This window comes from Chelonoidis abingdonii, chromosome 8, assembly GCF_003597395.2.
Source record: "Chelonoidis abingdonii isolate Lonesome George chromosome 8, CheloAbing_2.0, whole genome shotgun sequence".
NCBI classification, from domain to species: domain Eukaryota; kingdom Metazoa; phylum Chordata; order Testudines; family Testudinidae; genus Chelonoidis; species Chelonoidis abingdonii.
The window spans coordinates 79452929-79473596 of record NC_133776.1 but is presented as its reverse complement, the minus strand read 5'-3'; the positions used below and the strand labels follow the sequence as shown (position 1 = coordinate 79473596).

General features: G+C 41.7%; 1 protein-coding gene across 2 annotated transcripts in view; it reads right to left on the bottom strand.

The window, feature by feature from the left end:
* Nucleotides 1–13242, bottom strand: part of LOC116834686 (fibronectin type-III domain-containing protein 3a-like) — a 79793-nt gene extending 66551 nt beyond the window's left edge. The window contains exon 1 of one of the 2 annotated variants that reach the window (XM_032796947.2): nt 13129–13242. The gene's annotated coding sequence lies outside the window, so the exon portion shown is untranslated. The remainder of the gene's footprint in view (nt 1–13128) is intronic. The other variant, XM_032796948.1, reaches the window with a different exon arrangement.
* Between the last annotated feature and the right edge of the window lie 7426 nt (nt 13243–20668).

The window sequence follows — 20668 nt, the reverse complement described above, 5'->3', positions numbered from 1 at the left end:
GTACACAACAGTCTGTTTCTTTCCATTTGCTGGGAATACAAGGTGTTTTGGCATCAGCTAACTTGTTCAGTTAATGCTGTCCTGAAGCTACAAAGCATGAATTCTTCAACACTTAGCACATTAAGCTTACTTAACACAATTAAAGATAATTTCTTATGTGAAAATAGGCTAATTACATCTCAATGCATTGCTCTGGATGTGTAGGGCCTGAAGGAATCCATTTTATTTGTATGTTAACACTGTACTTTGAAATCCTACATCTCTCTCATTTCTAAATCTGAAAAAATGGCCTTAAGAATTACAGGAAAAACAGACAAAAGTGTCCGAAGATAAGCGAACGAATGACTTGGCTAGAATCTGCAGATTTATGTCGCAAAGGCAGAGCCAATACTCGAGATCAAGGTTAGAGAGAGAAGGTGAAAATGAAGAACCCAGAAAATAGGGAACAAAGATTGAGAAAATGTCTGTAAAAGAATTCCACAACAGCTGAAACTATAAGCACAGCATTGGCTGAGAGCACTTAGAAAACTGTTAGGCTGAATGCTTTGCACTTAAAATTAAAGCAACTTTAGGCAGACAGGACAAGATTGTAAGCCCTTTGGGGCAAGGACAGTCTTTTTGTCATCTGTTTCTACAGTGCCTAGCGCAAGAGGATCCCAGTCCATGACTGTTACCATAATACAAACAGCTCAGCAGCAACATGTCAGACTCTATTCAGTCACCAAAACAGAAGCAGGTTTTCAACCTCCTCAAGCAGCTACAGGTTTCTGTAGCAAAAGCAAAATGTTTGGATGAATGCTGATCCCTTGTGAGATCTCAATAGGAGTTGCAGGTGCTCAGAATTTCTGAAGTCCAGGCTATTTACATAGGTAGCTAACTAAGCACCCATGTTTGAAAAAATTGACTGTAATGGTAAAAACAGAGTGAATTAGTAATTTCTTTCATTAGAAACACAGGTAAAACTGAATCCTTTCTAAGGCAATTTGCATTCAGAAGAACCAAGTGCTGCTCACTCAGCAAGCTACCAGCTCTTTCTTCAGTACCTGGGGAAGAGGTAGCCTGTGTCTGAAACTACACAACCCAATATACTGTTTATTAAGCTTAGAAACAGTCTCAATGTAATGAGAATGTCTATTCAGATTAGCCCATTGTACAGAAAAGACATGGACGTGCTTCTGACGTGGTTAACTTGAAGACTCGAGTGGCAAGGTACCAAATTCAAGCCCACTAAGTGGCTGATTTAAGTCTACTTTACCTTATGGAGGATATTAATTTGGGTACAGTATTTGAGGATTAAAAAGTTAAATATGTGAAATATGTATACTCAATAAGCTTTGAAATAAAAAGTGAACAAAGAGAAGCAGCAGTCTAACAGGGAACAATAAAACATACAGATCATTAAAAAATATCATATTCCAGGAAAGGTTCTCTATTAAGAAACTGGTGGGACCAGTCACTTCTTTTTCCAACCCAACAAAACAGTAGTAAATACTGGACTTCACAACTTTAATACAATCAGGAGTTTGTTTTCAGGCCTACATCTGCACTAAAAAAGCAAAAGTTGTTTTCTCGCTAGCTCCGAGTTAGTCTCCTTATGGGAATCAGAAATGAGCTTGGTCTGCACTGTCGATTTATGATTCAGATGCAAACTTTTCCAATTTAAGAACTCATTTACAAAGTATGATTTGCTTTAGTTTTGTACTTCAAAATAATTTGTAGCAAGGCCTGTAATTTTTTTTTTTTTTTTAAGAGAAATCTTAGGCCCGGTCTACACTACGATTTTAGGTTGAATTTAGCAGCATTACCTCGATTTAAGCCTGGACCAGTCCACAAGACGAAGCCCTTTTTTCTGACTTAAAGAGCTCTTTAAATCAATTTCTTTACTCCACCTCCGATGAGGGGATTAGCGCTGAAATCAGCCTTACTGGGTCAAATTTGGGGTAGTGTGGATGCAATTTGACGGTATTGGCCTCCGGGAGTTATCCCAGAGTGCTCCATTGTGACTGCTCTGGACAGCGCTCTCAGCTCAGATGCACTGCCCAGGTAGACAGGAAAAAGGCCCACGAACTTTTGAATTTCATTTCCTGTTTGGCCAGCGTGGCAAGGTGCACGTGACTACAGATCTCATCAGCAGAGGTGATCATGATGGAGTCCCAGGATCACAAAAGAGCTCCAGCATGGACCAAACCAGAGGTACGGGATCTACTTGCCATATGGGGAGACGAATCTGTGCTAGCTGAAGTCCATTCCAGTAAATGAAATGCCAAAACATTAGGAAAAGTCTCAAAGGGCATGAAAGACAGAGGCCATAACACAGCAGTACGGCATGAAAATTAAGGAGCTAAGGCAAGCCTACCAAAAAACCAGAGAGGCAAACGGCCGCTCTGGATCAGAACCCCGAATATGCGGCTTCGCACTGCAACAAAGCCATGCACTATGACCTACACATTTCCCAGAGTCACTACCCTTGATATTAGCAGCTCAGTGATTGCGTTGTCTATTTGGATCATAGAAGCCCCCACAGCAGATTTGCCCACTACAAACTGATGCCCAACTGACCACTAGCTGTCTGGTGTTGCAAGCTTCCACAAGGCTATCGCCATTCACTTCTCAGTTGTGAGGGCTGCTCTCATCTTGGTATTCTAGCGCTTCAGGGCAGGGGAAAGCAAGTCACAAAGTTCCATGAAAGTGCCCTTATGCATGCGAAAGTTTCATAGCCACTGGGAATTGTCCCAGACCTGCAACACTATGCGGTCCCACCAGTCTGTGCTTGTTTCCCGGGCCCAGAATCGGCGTTCCACAGCATGAACCTGCCCCATTAACACCATGATGGGCACATTGCTGGGGCCTCTACTTTGTGAGAAGTCTATGTCCATGTCTATGTCCTCATCACTCTCGTCACCACGCTGCCATCGCCTCCTCACCTGGTTTTGCTTTGGCAGGTTCTGATTCTGCATATACTCCAGGTTAATGCGCTTGGTGTTTACAGTGCTCATAATTGCCACGGTGATCTGAGTGGGCTCCATGATCCTAGCGCTATGGTGTCTGGGCTAAAAAAGGCATAAAACGATTGTCTGCTCTGACGGAGCGAGGGGGACTGACGACATGGCTCACAGGGAATTAAAGTCCACAAAGGGGGTGGCTTTGCATCAAGGAGAAACACAAAACAACTGTCACACAGAATGGCCCCTTCAAAGATTGAACTCAAAACCCTGGGTTTAGCAAGCCGTTGATTTCACGGAGGGAGGGACGGAGGAAGCAAATGAATACAAACCAAATCGGGTCTATTTCTTGTTTTGATCCACTCCATCTATCTTTTACATCTTTAGGGTGGCAGCAGACGGTGCAGTTTGACTGTGAGCCACCATCATCTCCTGGCTGCTCGCCAGAAGACGGTACAGTAGGACTACTAGTCATCGTTATCTCCTGGGTGCAGCAGAAGATGGGAATGACCTGGCTGAGTCACTCCCAGGTCTGCCTAGGTGCCCGAGTGACCTCACCAAGGTTGGTTAAAAGAGCACCCAGCAGTATGAAGACGATGGCTACCAGTCGTAACACACTATCTACTGCCAAAAAGCAATGAGCTGCTGCTGTGTAACAATGCAGTCCCATATCTGCCAGCACCCAGGAGACTTATGGTGATGGACAGCTGAGTGGGCTCCATGCCTGCTGTGGTACGGCGGCTGCTCAAAAGGTGCAAAACAATTGTCTGCCATTGTTTTCATACGGGCAGGGAGGGCCTGACGACATGTACCCAGAATTACCCACACACTGTTTTTGCCCCATCAGGCATTGGGATCTCAACCCAAAATTCCAGTGGACGGTGGAGACTACAGGAACTGTGGGATAGCTACCCACAGTGCAACGCTCCAGAAGTCGATGCAGTCCTCCGACTTAATGCACTTAGAGCATTGTGTGCGTCCCCACAAAAGATAGACTGTATAAAAATGATTTCTGAAAAACTGACTCTAAAAATTCAACCTAATTTCGTAGTGTAGACATACCCTAAGTGTTTACCGCCTTGCTACACCAAAACAAGGGGGAATAAACCCACCTTTTTACCAAACCTCCAAAGGATATTTAAACTATCATGTCCCAGTCTGATCGCTCAGCAAGTCAGTCTAAGGCCTGCTCTCTACACGCACAATAACTCAATGGTATGATGTTAAAATGACTTAGTTAAATTGGTTCAGCTTTGTTTGTGGATGCTCTCATGTCATGTAATCATACCTTTAGTTAAATCAGTACAACTTTGTGTGAAGGCAAGTCCTAAATATAACAGCACATAGGACAGGTTTATAAAATGTGAAAGCTTTCCCAATTTTGATTGAATATGTCCCACTGGAAACCTCCACTCTTTTCCCACTTTTCCTAAAATCACCAGAAAGGGAAAGTGTTCTTGACAATGACTAAGATTAAGACTGTCACAGTTATTTTTAGTATGTCACAGACAGGTCGTGGGAACTAAACAAAAATTCACAGACGCCTACAATCTACTTGTGGATTTTACTAAAAAAAATAACGGGGAGGGGAGGAGGAGAAGGGAAAGGGGGACAAATGAAGTCTGAGCCCCATGAGGTGGTGAGATGGGGTGGGGAAAATGAGAGCTAGACTCCTGCTGGGGGTGGGGTAGGGAAAGTTCACACAGTGGATGACAGCTCCAAGGCTCCTGCCACCCACATTGGTTGAGAGCCCTGGGGCCAGCAGCTCGGAGCTCTGGGGGCCAGCTAGCTAACAGCTCTGGTCCCAGCTGAAGATGTCACAGAGGTCTCTGAAAGTCATGGAATCCATGACTTCTGTGACCTTCATGACAAAAATCTTATCCTTAATAATGACTGATTTTTGTTTGTTTCTCTTTCCACTTTGGTAAAGATTGAGGGCTAGGAATCGAGAGTGTTGTACAGAAAATTTGGGGTTGCTGTAGTTTGAACCTAACGTTTAATAGGTTAGTTATATAAAATCTTAAATCTTGTATTTTAAGATACCTGAGCCTGAAATGGCAAAAGTATTACCCTTTGTTGTTGTACCCATACTAGAAAGTTAATTTTCATAGATGTTCCATGTTTTAACAATTTCCATGGCTGGAGAAACCTTTTAGATAATGTCTGTGTACAACCATTTAAGACTATCAATGGGAAGAAAGGAAAGAATTAGTAACATATAAATAAATAGCTTTGGACACACACTTTTGTACTTTTTTTATCCATTCTACTTAATATTTAGAATCTCTGGGTGGTTAAAACATTTTTTTTTAATACCTTTATATCCTTAAGTCTTTGTAAATATTAAATGCTACCTGATTCCTGTTCTTTCAAATAACTATAGTATTACAGTCCTTTGGTAATCCTAATTAGAGCAACACATTTACAGTACAGATTAACCAAGTAGCTGGTTTTGCTTAAACCTCCACAAGGCAGAGCCAAATAAACCAATCATTTTTATAGTGCTATCAGTACTGAAGATATTTACTGTAGGGCATTAAAAGCACTAGATATGTATAATCATTGTGTTACTTTATTTATAACAGTCATCTTAATATCTGGTTTAACAAATGTCTTTCGCCTGACAAAGTAAAAACTACCTAGTTCAAGGACAGTATACCAAGGTATGGCTACCACAGAGTTCTTAGCATACAAACATCTCTTTTGTGGGTGTTTCAAGACGGCCCTCTCCCTACACAACCAACTGTTCATTTTGTGGGAGAAGTTAACTATTCTCCATAACAGAAGTACCTCTTCCCAGGTGTTTGCTTTTTATTTAGTCTTTCAGTTTCCTGCAACCTACCACTCTCTTCCTCCATGAGCCAGCTTGTGTTCTCTCTCCAGTTCCATCTACTGCTTTGGAAGGTAATGAAACAAATTATACTGATTGGGAAGATTCAAATGAGAAGAGTAGCAGCCCTTTACAAAGATCAAAATGGCATGTCACAAAGTATGAAATGTGGCTTTAACAAACAGCATGTAGTAACTGTGATACGTTATTGAAAGATGTGAGTTCACTGTATGAAAGAAACAGTGTGTGTCTGGAACTGGGGAGAGGAGGGAAATCATACAACTGTACTTGCCAAAAGAATAAAATGCATGACTGTAAGCTGTTTGCAGCCAACACTATATACCAAGTAGAAGTGCTTGAAAACACATCGAAGGGCACAGTGTTTACAATTGGGACACAATACATAAGGACACAAAAGTCTATGGCTTTTTGGTGGATGTTAATTTGTAAGACACCTGTAGAAGTGCTATTCTCCCATCATTATCCATTTTTGTGCTTATAACAATGAGAACAACAGTTAATTAGATTCAGACCCCATAGCAAGCATTAGATGACAGATTCAAGACATACTTCTTTCAACTTTCCAGGAAGAGTTCAGAAGTTACGCAGTGCATATCTACAGGGATCTTATGGAGTTATAAATAAGAGAGAAAGGAATCCATGAGAATCTTTAGCTTTCATAGTTTGGACTGTTTTAATAAAGAAACCCTGCTGTAGGCAGAAACAAACTGGACATAAAGCAGAATTCAGCTTACTCAGATTCATCTTTATTTTTAAACCTGATTGGAACCTTCAATCTCAAAGCTATTTATAAAAATATATATTTTTTTAAAAACTGAAATGTCATCTAGTTAGTTATTTCATCAATATATTACTACTGATTAGGACTAAATATTTCCTTGCTGTGTGTCAGCACAGTTTCTGCTTTAGGCAGGTAAATAGTTTCTGCTATATATTGTAACTTGTTTTTGGTATCCAAATGCCACTTATGCAAGTCTCCATAAGATACCACCAGGTAGCAAAGAAAGTGTGTGTACTTAATGCCAACATAAACAAGATAAGTCCACACTGCTCCTAATTAAATCGTTGATGGTGTCAGTCACAATGCTGATTTTAGAAACTGTTTTAATAGATTTTTTCACTTATTAACTATTGATTCAATGTTTACACAGAAACATTTAATCCCTTTTTCTTTCATCTTCTCCATCTATCAGTGTTTAGTTTTATGTATTTTTCCATATACTCACTGGCTCAAAACTTATCCAAGTTTCTTCTAAATAAGAAATATTCAAGTCCCAAATTTAAAAATGTTGACACTCATTTACATTCTTTCACTTTAAAATGTTACTAAAGAACTTTAAAAAGAAAAAACTGTCAGCTCCATATGATCAGGAAGACTAAGATTCACGGAACAGGGCAGAGGGTTCTATTTCTGATTATCATTAATTCACCATTGACTTGATCTTGTGCCTGTTGATTTTAACTGTGCAAACTCAACTGGGCAACTCACAACTATAATGTACTTTAGTTTTTCCTTAGGTAAAATTAAAATGAAAGTAACCCTCTTTCCTCGAAGACTTCCTGACATCAAAAAAGGACATGAAACATTGCACACATTTGATAGGACAGGTGAAAGACATCACAGAGCACCCAAGGATCAACTCCAATAAGACAAGCAAATAAATCCAAGGCTAGCCAAATGAGTATGACTCTCAGTAAATAGACAGTCTTAAGTTTACTCTTGGGGGAATTCTGTGCCACTGCACAAGCAAAGAGAGAATGTCCAAGGGAGACATAAATCGCCTGCTTGCAGGGCGGGGCTGGACAAGTGCGCGAGACTTTGTCCCTCTCACTCACTATCAAGTTGCACTTGGAATGGCAGGTCTGGAGATGTCCCACTCGTTGGCTCCTACCCTACACCGGGCTCAAGCTGCTAGTCCTAGCTGGGCTGAAGGGGGGACTGAGCTGCCTCTTCCCCTTCATGGGCTGCCCTCGGACTGGGTCATACCCACGCCAGGAACCTCCTTTGGATTCAGAAAGCGCTGCATACACACACATCCCGCTTCCTGCCACCCTCACTCCCCAGCCATGGGAGGAGGGAATCACTGTGTGAGGAGCTGTTCCCCCTCCCCCATCCTCTCAATCTCCATACATCCAGACCTCCCCCTCATTCAACTCTCACCCCCCTACATCTGGAGCTTTAATCTTGCACTCAGCCCCCCCCTGCCCCATCCCACCCAGACTGAACAGTGAAAGGCTGAAGCTCAGGCTGTAGGGCCCTGCACAGTGGCAAGGTCCCAAAGCTCTGTCCCAAAGCCATACAGATGTACTAATACGCCTAGTAAGGAATTTATACGTCAAACCACATTTCCTGAATCTTTTCTGTTATCTGTATTGTTACAGACATACTTGCTGATAGGTATTTAGAAATAAATTACCAAAATACCTGAAAATGACATGATTATATTGTATTATTTTGACAAATAAAATGTGCAGAATTTTAAAATATTGTGCACAGAATTTAAGTTTTTGGCACAGAATTCCCTTGGGAGTAAAAGTTATATTTAGGGTGTACAGAATGACACACTACAACCTTCTGTATTTTTACATATACACACACAACATACATGTAACAGCAGTGTCCATCTTAAGCACTCAATTATGAAGCTAATAGAGTTTCAGTATTATGAAAGTATTAAAAAATAAAATGCATGTTATGAAAGATGTCCTAGCACACAATGTATTCTTTGGAAATTAAGGACCCAGTCATTAAAGATGCTGTCCGATTATTAAAAAACTGGAAAAGATTAAAAATCAATTTATAAAGTTAGGCAAATTCCTTCAAATTTGAATTATTCTGAAAATATTTTAGCTGATAGGGAATGTAAAGAAAAAAAATCAACCATTTCTCTATTGGTGTGGCCTAGAAAATGTGTTCTTTGTGCAAACTCAATAGCTGCAAACTAAAATCTAACTACAAAAATTGCTCTACTAAAAGGTTTCCAGTAGAAGGAACTGAATTCATTGAAGCTGTTAAAAGCAGACGTTACATTCAAGATAGGGGAAGAGTATTCAACGAATGTTGATGGATACAGTTGCTAACGAAAAAATATTTTTTCCTTCAAAATATTACAAACAAAAATTAAGTACTACTCCAAAGTTGACAGTGCCCTTTCAGAGGTATCTACAAGTCTAACCAAGTCATTTTAAATTTAAAACTATCATCTAACTCAGGTTAGTTTATAAAACAAACTGCTTCTTACTTGGAATAAAATAAAGTGATGGATCTGGCACCAAGTGCCAACCTTCAAAGAGTGTGTATGTTAAAAGATTAAAACTCCCTTGCCCTTATGTATATGATGAGAGCCAAAGAACTTCAGGGTCTTTGCAAATGCTAGATTACTAATATGATCATCTAAAGAAAGTCAATTTTAGTCAGATATACTCATTAAGGTCCAGATCTAAATATTGAAAAAATAAATCCTCAGAAAACTGAGGCAGTTTCCATACCAATCAAGAGAGACAGAACAATAGTAGATTTACATTAAGACTGGAAATAGACTAAGGGCTCCGAGCCAGTGGTCTGTCTGTGCTGGTTGATACACAGAAAGGATTGTGTTATCACCACGGAAAGAATAAATTATCGCTGCTTTTACAATAAGCTCTTCAAGAATGTAATAAAGAGTTCAGTGTGTGCTCCTCACTCAGGAATCCAAAACTTTTCAGTTAAGGTCTGGCTTGCAGTAAAGATCACAGCTGAAAACTAACCATCTTTACCTGGGCAAACTTAATCGGAATTTGCCTTATGTTGCACACTAGCAAGCAGGTAAAAGGAAAAATCTGATGTTATTTTGCCACAATTACATTATGTTTACTAGTAGCAATAGTTTGATTCAGAGACCTGGCATTTGTATTCATAATAATTTGAAATTTAGTGATAGGTTGACTTGAAATTAAAATAAAGATTATTTCCTTCTTTAGTCTCTAAGACAACATCACAACCGTATTAATATGAGGACACACCTGCTTTCAGAGGCATATTTTTAAATCTCCCTTAATTACAGGCAATTAAATATTTATGTCACAGAAAAGTATTCTCAGAACTTTTCATACCCAGTGTTTTTTTTTTTTTGTAGTGGACTTTAAGTTTTCAAAGTTCATGAATCACAGGATCACTAAATAATGGTTGTATTAGAGCTAGGGTTCCGGTTCTGAACTTAAAACAAATGCATGTTTCTGTTTAGATACAATATACTTCATCCAGAAGAATCTCAAAATATTTTTCAAACAGTGCATATACAGACAGACAGTCATATACGATAGAAACACACAGTACAACTGAAATGCAGTGACTCTACAAATTGGTGGGAGTTGCAAGTGGGGGGGGGAAAAGCATTGCCAAGGCCAGTGGGACAAACTCTCTTATGAAAAGGGCACTGGAATTTTTACTGTCTACACAGTGCAGACAGGATTTTGGTTTTAAAGGTCTCATCAAAACTTTTCCAAAAAATAAAAAAAGATTGGTATTAGTACTGACAGACCTCCACACAGTCAACAGAATACAAAATGTTACCCCCTCCAAAAGCAACAACAAAACCTCAGATCACTTTAAAATGTCCTACCAAAATATTCTGCTTGACTTTGTTGCAAAGCTGGTTTCAACTTAACCTCAAAGAAGGATATAGTGTGTGATCAAGAACTGTGGCAGGAAACACATTTGTATAGACAGAGTTATCTTTATTCTCGCTAAAAAAGTGTGTACATTATGAGTTACTGTTCCAAATAATTCCAACAGTCAATTCTTTGAAAATATTGATAGGGTAAATGCTTTAGCACAATTAATTGCTGAGCATGACAAGAAATTCTAATATTACTTTAAAGATGAAAACTACTTGAAATATGCATATCTACAGATATACTAGAAGTTATAATTATTCAGGTTCATTGCCAAGGTACTGCCTAACTGCAGCCCAGGCCAAGTTTTTCAAAAAGAAAATCTTGTTGCAACAATCCTGAACCTACAAGTGAGTGATCTACTTGTAATAGCTTGTTCCAAGAAACTTTAAGATGGTCAATACAAGGGATCTTTTAATAGAATCTTGCAATTAAAAATTGCAGGTTAAAATATAATGGAAAATGTTCACTACATTTTTCCCCTACCTTATTGGAAGGACAGAACTGGCACGAGACATTTCCACTCTGCTTTGTGGAATATCAAACTAATGTGACCCAATCTAATGACAAGAGATCACAGTGAAATGCAAGGATCCCACAGACCGCAAGACTCGGGACACAGTCAGGCAAAGTCTTGGAAGGGAAGAGAGCATACCAGCTAGCTATTTTTCCAACAGGCACAAAAAATTAATATAATTTTAGGTCTCAAGAAATGCAACCCTTTTTCCTGTTATTCATATTTATCCTTTTCACACATGTCCTTTCTGCCTTTTACTTGAGGAGTCTGAAAGGCAGGGATAAGATATTTTTTTTTTCTGATAAAGACACTGGACAGTATATTAACTACCACTATTTTTTGATTTTAGCACATAAATCCAAAGATATTTTATTGGTTTAAAATACAGAAAGGATGGTCCAACTATTAGGGGACTACTCTGGAACTCAGGAAACCTGGATTCAATTCCATGTTCCACCACAGACTTAACACATGATCTTGGACCAATATCTGTGTGCCTCATGCCTCCCACATCTGTAAAATGGGGATAACAGCACTTTGCTACCTCACTGAGTGTTGCATGGACAAATACATTAAGAGACTGTGAAACACTGATATTGCAGACTTATGTAAATACCAAAGATATACACGACCTCGTAGTTCTACTGTAAACTTAGTTGTTTTCTGTGTTAGTGTTAATACTTAGGCTTTGGGCAAAGCTTGCAATGACTTCTGATATAAGCAAAATCTAAATGCCGTAGAAAGAAAATGATTTTAAAACACATAGAAACTGGCTGGAAATTGGAAAATTCTAGTTCTTTTTAAAAATACAACATACATTCAGAGATAGGAGTCTCAACAGCAAGCTTAAAAACAAAAGATGAACCTATCTTCAGTGTTAAAACCATCCAGGAATAAGAAGTCAGCTAGCAGACAAAGAATAGTTATAAACAGGAAATAAATTCTGAGTCTGAGCTAAATACACCTGCCAGCTATGTACCACCCAGGGGTTAGCTGAAAAGATTATAGCTATACTCAATTCATAAAATGCCTGCTGCAAAAGGTTAAGAAGAAAAGTTGCCATACTGCATACTGTGAGACAAGGGTCCCTGGAGGCACCCTCATCCCAAGCACCAGCACTACACACTAAAGTAACAGCAACGGCCTTTTGTTAGAAACCAATAACAGGATCACACTGGAAAGCAGTGACAGTAGGATACCCACCTTCACGGCTGTCCCTAGCAGGAGGGGTACTGGACAGGGGTAAAACACGGTCCCTACTAGCCACAGATCAGATGGCAGGATCGACCTACCCAGAGAAGGGAGGTGTTCAGTCTCTATTTGCTGATCACTCCAGTCAAGGGGAACAAGTAGAAGGCTACGTGGCATTTGCAGGCAGCAGCGCCGGCTGCTGGGGAGGGCGGGGGGGGCGAGAGAGGAGGGAAGAGAGGGACTCCAGACCCTGAACCCCTCCCCCAATAAATAAACGGCAAGTAGCAGGGGCGAAATATTGGGGACCCGCTGGAGATAGCCCGAAGGGGAGGCAACAGGAAGGCTGGCTACGTTCCCGCTGGCTCCGTATGGCACACATTGGGGAGGAGGTGGGGGTGGGCTCATAGAAGTAAACTCCCTTCTCAAAAGGGGGAACCTCACTATGGTCTTAGTCCAGCACCCCATCTGCCTGCCCCACGGAAAAGGAGGAAGGAATCTGATATCCGCAACGGGACAGAAATGTAACTGCTCCCCCCGTGCGCTCCCTACCCTCCTGCACCCCATCGCCGGCGATACACGCCCTACCCTCCCATCCCAGTGCCCTCTGCATCTTTATGCCCCCATTCTCGCACGGTGCGCTCCTTGCCCCCATTCCCGCCCCTATTCCCCCACGGTGCGCTCCCTGTCCCTCTACCCGCTTCTCCCCCATCTACCCCCATTCCCGCAGGGTGCGCTCCTTGCCCCCATTCCCCCACGGTGCGCTCCCTGCCCCCATTTCCCCACCTCCCGCGTTGCGCCCCCCTGCACCCTACGAGCCTCCCAGTAAGCGCCCCTCCCCAGCAGGCCCCATGGCGCCCCCCGGCTCCTGGCACCGCACGCACCGCCCCGGCTGGGGAGCGCCCGCTCTGCCCCAGCCGCCCGGGTTTCCGCAGTGCCTGGCAGGGAGTCCCTCCGGCTGGGGTAACATCACTCACCGAGCGGAGCGGAACGGGGCGCGACGCGAGCGTAACCACTGCCCAGCCTCAGCGCTGCCAAGCGCCCCAGACGCCGCCAAACGGCTCCGCCATGATGGAATGCGGGCACTGCGCGTGCGCAGCTAATACAGGCGGCTATAGGCGTGATAACCGGAAAGAGGGGCGGCCGGGCCGGACAACCAATGTAATGACACGAGCGTCCCAGTTTGAACCGTTCAATCCGGCACAAAGAACTCGGGAGGGGAAAATTCCAAATGAGAACAATTTCTGGTACCCATTAGTTCAAAAAGGATTATAATAAAAAAACCCTGAGATTATAATGGAAAAGTAGATGAAAGTATAATCAGAGACTGTGATTATACATAATTATACATTCAGAGGCATATTATTAGAAAACTAAAAGCAACACTAAAATAAGATTTCTGAAGGATAGGGGAAAAAGTGGGTCTATAATAAGACCCAGTTGAGATATTGCTATTCATTATTGGTATAGCTACCACAGTCCAGTAGGCATAACGTTGCCAACTTTCTACTCACACAAAATTGAACACTCTTGCCCCGCTCCCTGCCCAACCCCTCCTCCTAGGCCCTGCCCCACTCACTCTCTCCCCTCTCCCTCTGTCACTTGCTCTCCCCACCCTCACTCACTCATTTTCAGCTGGCTGCCTCAAGGAGTGGGGGTGCAGGAGGGAGTGAGTGCTCTGGCTGGGGCCAGGGATTTGGGGTGCAGTAGATTCTGGGCTGGGGGGTGGAACCAAAGGGTTTGCAGTATAGGAGGGGGCTCTGGGCTGAGGCAGGGGGTTGAGGTGTGGGAGGAGTTACGGGCTCTGAGCTGGGGGTGCAGGTTCCATGGTGGGGCCAGAAATGAGGAGTTCAGGGTGTGGGAGGGGGGCTCCAGGCTGGGGCAGAGGGTTGGGGGCCAGGAAGAGGTCAGGGGTGTAGGCTCCAGGCAGTGCTTACCTTAAGCAGCTCTCAGAAGCAGCAGCATGTTCCCCCTCTGGCTCCTATGCAGAGGTTCTACCAGGTGGCTCTGCACACAGCCCCATCTGCAGGTGCCGCCCCTGCAGCTCCCATTTGCCATGGTTCCCAGCCAATGGGAGCTGTGGGGGCAGCGCTTGGGGCGGGGGCAGCGTGCGGAGCCCCCTGACTGCCCCTGCACATAGGAGCCAGAGGTGGGACATGCAGGCTCCTTCCCAGGAGTCGAGCGCCACAGAGGCTAGCAGGGAGCCTGCCAGCCCTGCTACATGGTGATGCCAACCGGACAGTCAACGGCCCAGTCAGCAGTGCTGCGCAGAGCTACCAGGATCCACACCCGGACACCTGGTCACCCTAAGTAGGCACTTTATAGACAAATGAAGGCAGGATGCCAGCCCTGAAGAATATACAAAGGAAGCACTAGAGATTATTCTGCAGACTGCTCTGCAAGCATGGACCCCTATGCCCATGTGGAGCCCAATATGTGGTTAAAATTGGCCCCCCATGCAAGTCTTTCCATGTCGAGTTGTTTAGGACATAGTGGTCTAAAGCCCAATTCTGCAATTACTCAGGTGAGAGTCTAGCCATAAGGACTATGAATCCATGAGTAGTCCTGTTGAACTCTGCTATACATGTGCTTAGGTAGGTGTATTATAGCAGCAATAGATGAATAAGACTGCAGTTCCTAAGAAGGCAGGGGAGCTCGAGTATAGTCTTTGTTTAATACAACGGGGAGAAAGTGAAGCGTATGAAAATTGGAGCTGAACATGACAACATGTAATTTAACCACCGATCTTTGACAATTTGCTCAACTGAGGAAAGAAAACACTTTCCTTTTGTCAGTTACCTGGCAGAACAATTTACAGTTCTCTTCTTTCTTACCTACTCGTGAGATGTTCGACTTTTTATTAGGACTAGTTAACAGTGATACTGTAAGAAAAAAAAGAGCTAGGACTCTATGATATTGCATTTCATACTTTGCTAGGAGATATTTTCACTGAGGGCTAGTCTATACTAGAACTGGTACAGCAGCACAGCTGTGTGACTTTTTCACACCCCTGAGTGACATAAGTTATACCGACATAAGTGCTAGTGTGTACAAGCCCTGAGAGACATAATGCCAGAAGGTGGAGGAGGTTAGGTAGTCAAATTCCCAACTCCCCTGATGTTCTGCCAGACAGCACTCCCTAAATTCAGGTGGATGTAATAATCTGGCACTGATTATAGACTCTAACCCTGAGCGACAGAGAACATATCAGTTCTTTTCTGCCTGTCACAGATGATCAAGATGATGAACAAGGATGGGATTCAGTATATTTTATCTTCTCCATCATTCACGTGGATATGTGGGTTCCATATAGCACCTAAAAAAGTTAAAAGAGTTTAACACTGTAAAGCTCCCTAACAGGAATAAGTATTATTATTATTATTATCACCTAAAAGGACTCATTAGTATTACATTCGTTTTACAACTGGGTAAACTGAGGCAAAGAGAAGTGCTATGATTGTCCAAGTCACACAGTAAGACAATGAGGAAGTTATTTTTGGAAGGAAAATATTCAGCATCTCATCTACTCCACAAACACACAGCAATGATTTTTGCTCTCTCCTACTTACTTCCACTTGACAACTCACACTTCCAAATCATAGACACTTTCAAGGTACATTTTGTGCAGCAGTAATTAGAGGCTTATGCAAAAAATAAAAATACGTAGGTGAAGATCTATCTGCTATTCCATTCTACATGAGACAAGATTCTATGCAAATCTGCACACATATCCTGATTTTTTTCCCTTGTAACTTGAATATCCATAGATAGTTATGAAGTCTATTATGCATTAGCAGCACTTAACAGGTGAATTTATGTGGTTTGGTTTCCACTATATTAAGCTTAGATCAACGATCGCTGTTGTAATGAATAAGGAAAATTGTTCCTGTGTGTTAGAAACTCCTGTACAGAGGGACTTTCACGACTGGCTGAAGTGATTAGCTTGATATACTAAGCTATCAACACTATAATAAGCTACCCTAGCTAGCTAGGTGCCTTTCAAACAGCCAGTCAGGGTGAAGGAAGATCAGGGTTGGTCTTATTGTTTGCTGAATGTGTAAGTAACTAAATAATTATTTCAACATGCAGAGTCCACCAGAAAAAACAGCATTACAAATAATTCTAGTCATATTGGTCCTTTGAATAATAATTAATAACTTTCCACTAAAAACTGCATTTAAAAATGGTTAACATCGTGATAGAAAGCGAAGAACGGATGGACACAATCTCCTGTAAATTTATGCTTGATGGGGCACATTTAGAAAGTTGTTAAAGCGTTACCCTTTTCTCTGTGTGTGTTTGCATATACATAAGTAGGTGCTGAAAGAGTTCTGTAGAAGTCTCGGGTGAATTTGTGACTTCCCTTTAATTTATTTATGCTATTTTTTATTCCTTAACACAATTGAGAAACTGCAGCTGCTGCAGAATGAATCTGCCTGCGTGTTAAACACATTACTTAAGGAACACTTTGTGGTCTTTGTCAGCCTTCCACTAATTTTGGGTTGTAATTTAAGGTGCTGGTTCCTTAGAACTTGGTTACCTACAGAACTACTTATCTCCCTCTGGGGTAGACTTGGATGGCCTTGGCCTCTAGTGGATGTCCTCGCCTCTGATGGATGCCAAGAAACCCATGGGATTTGGTACCTGGACCCATAGCACATTCTACAAGGGGAAGAAATGGGGAAGATTTTGCCTCTTGATAGAGTGATTCAGGAAAAATCTCATACAGCGCTCTCCTCCCACTTACACCTTTTCCATGGGTTTGACTCTCTCTCTCTAAATGAATGGCCTGATTCTGAGAGGTGCTGAGCACTGGCTGTTCCTGTTTTTGTCAGCTGGAGTAGCTGTGTTCAGCACCTCTCACTATCTTACCATTTAAAAGGTACTTACATTTATATCTATATTCAAATAGATTAAAATGTCAATGAAAAGGATTTGGAGGGAAAGTAACTACTATTGAATGATGAATCATATCTTAGGTAGAAATTGTTTATTTCACTGGCAATTCTAATATCCAGAAGAGCAGCCATAAATCTATACCAAATTTAAGCCCTTTCATATACTTCAGAAAAATAAGCTTACATGATGTGTTTGTTGACTAGGAACAAAAGACTGGTTAATCGTTTCACCTTTGAGAGAATTCCTGGAATCTTCAGCAGTCAGTCTCAGGAATCTTATTACTCCACAGGCTCTAACTCATCTATAGTGAAGCATATCTGCTGCCCTAAGGATTTAATTGTCTTAAGTGAAAGATATCCCCTTAATTTTTAGGAAACTCTCCGAAAAAGGTACATCAAGATATTTTAAATTTTGAGATTGTTAATGAGAAAAATATATTGTATAAAATAAATTTTGCAATTTCAAACAAGAACCTACAGTACTTTATTTTGAATGCAGAGTAAGTATTTCCCCAAGATCTAACTTTTTAATTATTACCTGCTTGACATTAAAAGGGACGGCTGGTGGTGGTGGTGTCTTATTCCTCATCATGGGCATAAAAGATATGATATGCAGAGTACAAAAGTTCTCTAGAGGTGAATACTTGACATTCTTTGCATTGAAAGCCCCATGGTCTCGGAGCTCCGCCGTGATTAGGAAAAGGAATTGGATCCTCTTGCAGACAATAAGCCTATCCTTTAGTAGGGGGTGGAAATTCCTTTTCCCCTTTTGTTGTTGGGTTAAATTATTTTTTGTCGTAATTTACCTCCTTAAATGTATTTTACGTGGGTTATAGCATAGCAAGATCTTCTCTGGTCATTCAAACTCTAGGAAACAACATCACTCACAGCAAAACTTACAGAAATCACTGCCATTTGCTTGTGAGCCTGAGAATGAAAGGCCTAAAAACCTGCCAACATTCCACAAACTCCAGACTTCCTCTAGAATTCAAATTACTTCAAGTACGAGAGCTAACAGAGCTATTCTCAAACTGCAGAAATTAAATGACTCTATATTTGCTGCCTAGAATCTTATACACAAACTGTTATGGGGTAATGGCAAGGGAGAAAAAGACAAGTTTTCAGCAGAGTTTGGAAATGATACCAAGAGTCAGTGAGGCTGTCATATAGGAAGTCTGTTCCAGATGGCAAGAGCTGCACAGAAGCAAAGTTTGACACCAACAGTGGCATGTCTGCAGGGAGGGACAGAGAAGAGGCTGGTGCTAGATATGAGGTACATGGGACAAGAATCATAAGATAGTATGGAAAAGTATATGGCAGGTTTTGAAAACAAGGAAAAAAACTGGATTTTGAAATTAATGAGGAACCAGTGGCATTGTGTGAGGACAAGACCGATGATCAGGTTTCTTTGAACATGAGAAGGCAGGCAACACCAGTCTATGCCTGCTGGAATCTGAAGAGCTGGAATTTAGGTAAATTACAGCCTAAGAAACTGCTTTTTAGTCAAGGTGAGAGCAGATGAAGATATGCATAAGAATCTGAGGGTTACTGACTTGCTGTATTTGAGTGTCAAAGACATAGATTACTGGAGCAGAAGCATCTCTTTTATCTGGATTGAGCACCACCACTCCAATAGTTCTCTCACTTCTCCATCCATAAGCCATGCAACCCTTCCTAGTGCCAGTACTTGGGTCTTATGTTCTTCACACTTTTGCTGATACTGTACCCTGATGCCTAGTGAAATGGAATTCTTCCATGACATATTTCTAAAGCTTCCAAGGCACCATGGGAGTATTTCAGATGCACAGAGCATTTTATAGTACTTCAGAATGAAGACAGACCCACAGGGGGCGCTAAAATGGGTATATTGGATCCAGAAGTGGATATGTGGATGTGAGGAGAAGTCGAAAGGAGCAGAATTAAGATCAGAACAATGATGGGGAGGAGAGACATGATGACTCAGAAAAGATAAAGGAGAAAAAAGTAAACAGTGGGAATGGGGAAAGAGGACTTGGGAGAAAGAGGAAGAAAAAGCAAGAGGAGGGCTGGGCCTCTAAAAGGAGGATGGTGGTGGGTGGGAAGTGTGGGTGTTATCTGCAGCTAGTCAAAAATGGAAAAAAGGTTTTGAAAAAAAAAAAAAAAGTGTCCCCTTTCTTCATCAGCAAATTTTGAAATTTGAAAATATCTTACGAACTGTAATATTAATGTTTAATAAAAGACTTACGATGCATTAAAAAAAACTCATCAGAACAGAAAGAAGAGCAGGGGAAAAAGGAGTGAAAATAAAATAAAGAAATGGACAAGAAAATGGGGAAAAAGAAAGGGGAATAAGATTTGCATTGAGTAAATCAGTAATGCATGTTGCTTTCTGCATTTCTTAGCATTTTCTTGGAAGCTGGGGCACAACTCTACATTTCTGGGAAAGAGAAGAGGAAACAGAAAGGCCTGGCTAGATATTGTGCTAATGGGACTTGAATAAAAACCGCTACTTACATTCATTCTTGGGCATAACTAACTGGGTTTGCAGGGTACACATTTCCAAAAAAATCACTTGTCATGCTGACTGGTATCTTCTTTGAATTTCAAGCCTTAGGAACTGGGCGTATAGCACTAACATTTTTCAACACTTACCTACCTTCACAGTGATGCCAATATTTTAACAAGGATCTCTAACAAAATTTCCCCCTCTCCTGAGTCTGTGATAGAACTTGTGTATCAGGGCTGCGTGCAGTGCACACTTACACAAAAATACTCATGCCTAAACCATCCATAAGAAAGGTGGGAGGCAACGACCCTGGTAAATGCACTTATATTAATCCACGCTGTGGATGTTTGGATCCTTAAAATAAACTGTGTATATATGGGGTCATAGCATCAGCAGGTATCAATCAGCATTGTTCCATTGATCTCAACGTGTTTATACCAGCTGAGGCTCTAGCTTAGTGATACAAAAAACAATGTTCAAGCTGAAAGGAGCACGAGAGGCTAAAGACCTGAACGAATGTCTAGGAGTTTGCTTCACAGCTAAATTATTTTTGAAACATGCCTACCATTGAGTGCACTCTGGTCTATTCCAAAGACAAACAATTTTCTGTTCACATATTAATGGACCCCAGAGGTAAGTCATCTCTACACCATTTAACACTATCCAGGGAGAAAGAGGTGACTGCATCAGAGGCCTAGCAATCATTCCAACTCTTGTCAATGTGGGGACAGGGACTTGGCCAGTAATATAATCTTTAATGAAATGGTTATATGTAAGTACAAGTATCAGAGGAGTAGCCGTGTTAGTCTGGATCTGTAAAAGCAGCAAAGAATCCTGTGGCACCATAGACTAACAGACGTACTGGAGCATGAGCTTTCGTGGGTGAATACCCACTCTGTCGGACGCATGTAGTGGAAATTTCCAGGGGCAGGTATATATATGTAAGCAAGAAGCAGGCTAGAGATAATGAGGTTAGTTCAATCAGGGAGGATGAGGCCCTCTTCTAGCAGTTGAGGTATGAAAACCAAGGGATGAGAAACTGGTTTTGTAGTTGGCAAGCCATTCACAGTCTTTGTTTAATCCTGAGCTGATGGTGTCAAATTTGCAGATGAACTGAAGCTCAGCAATTTCTCT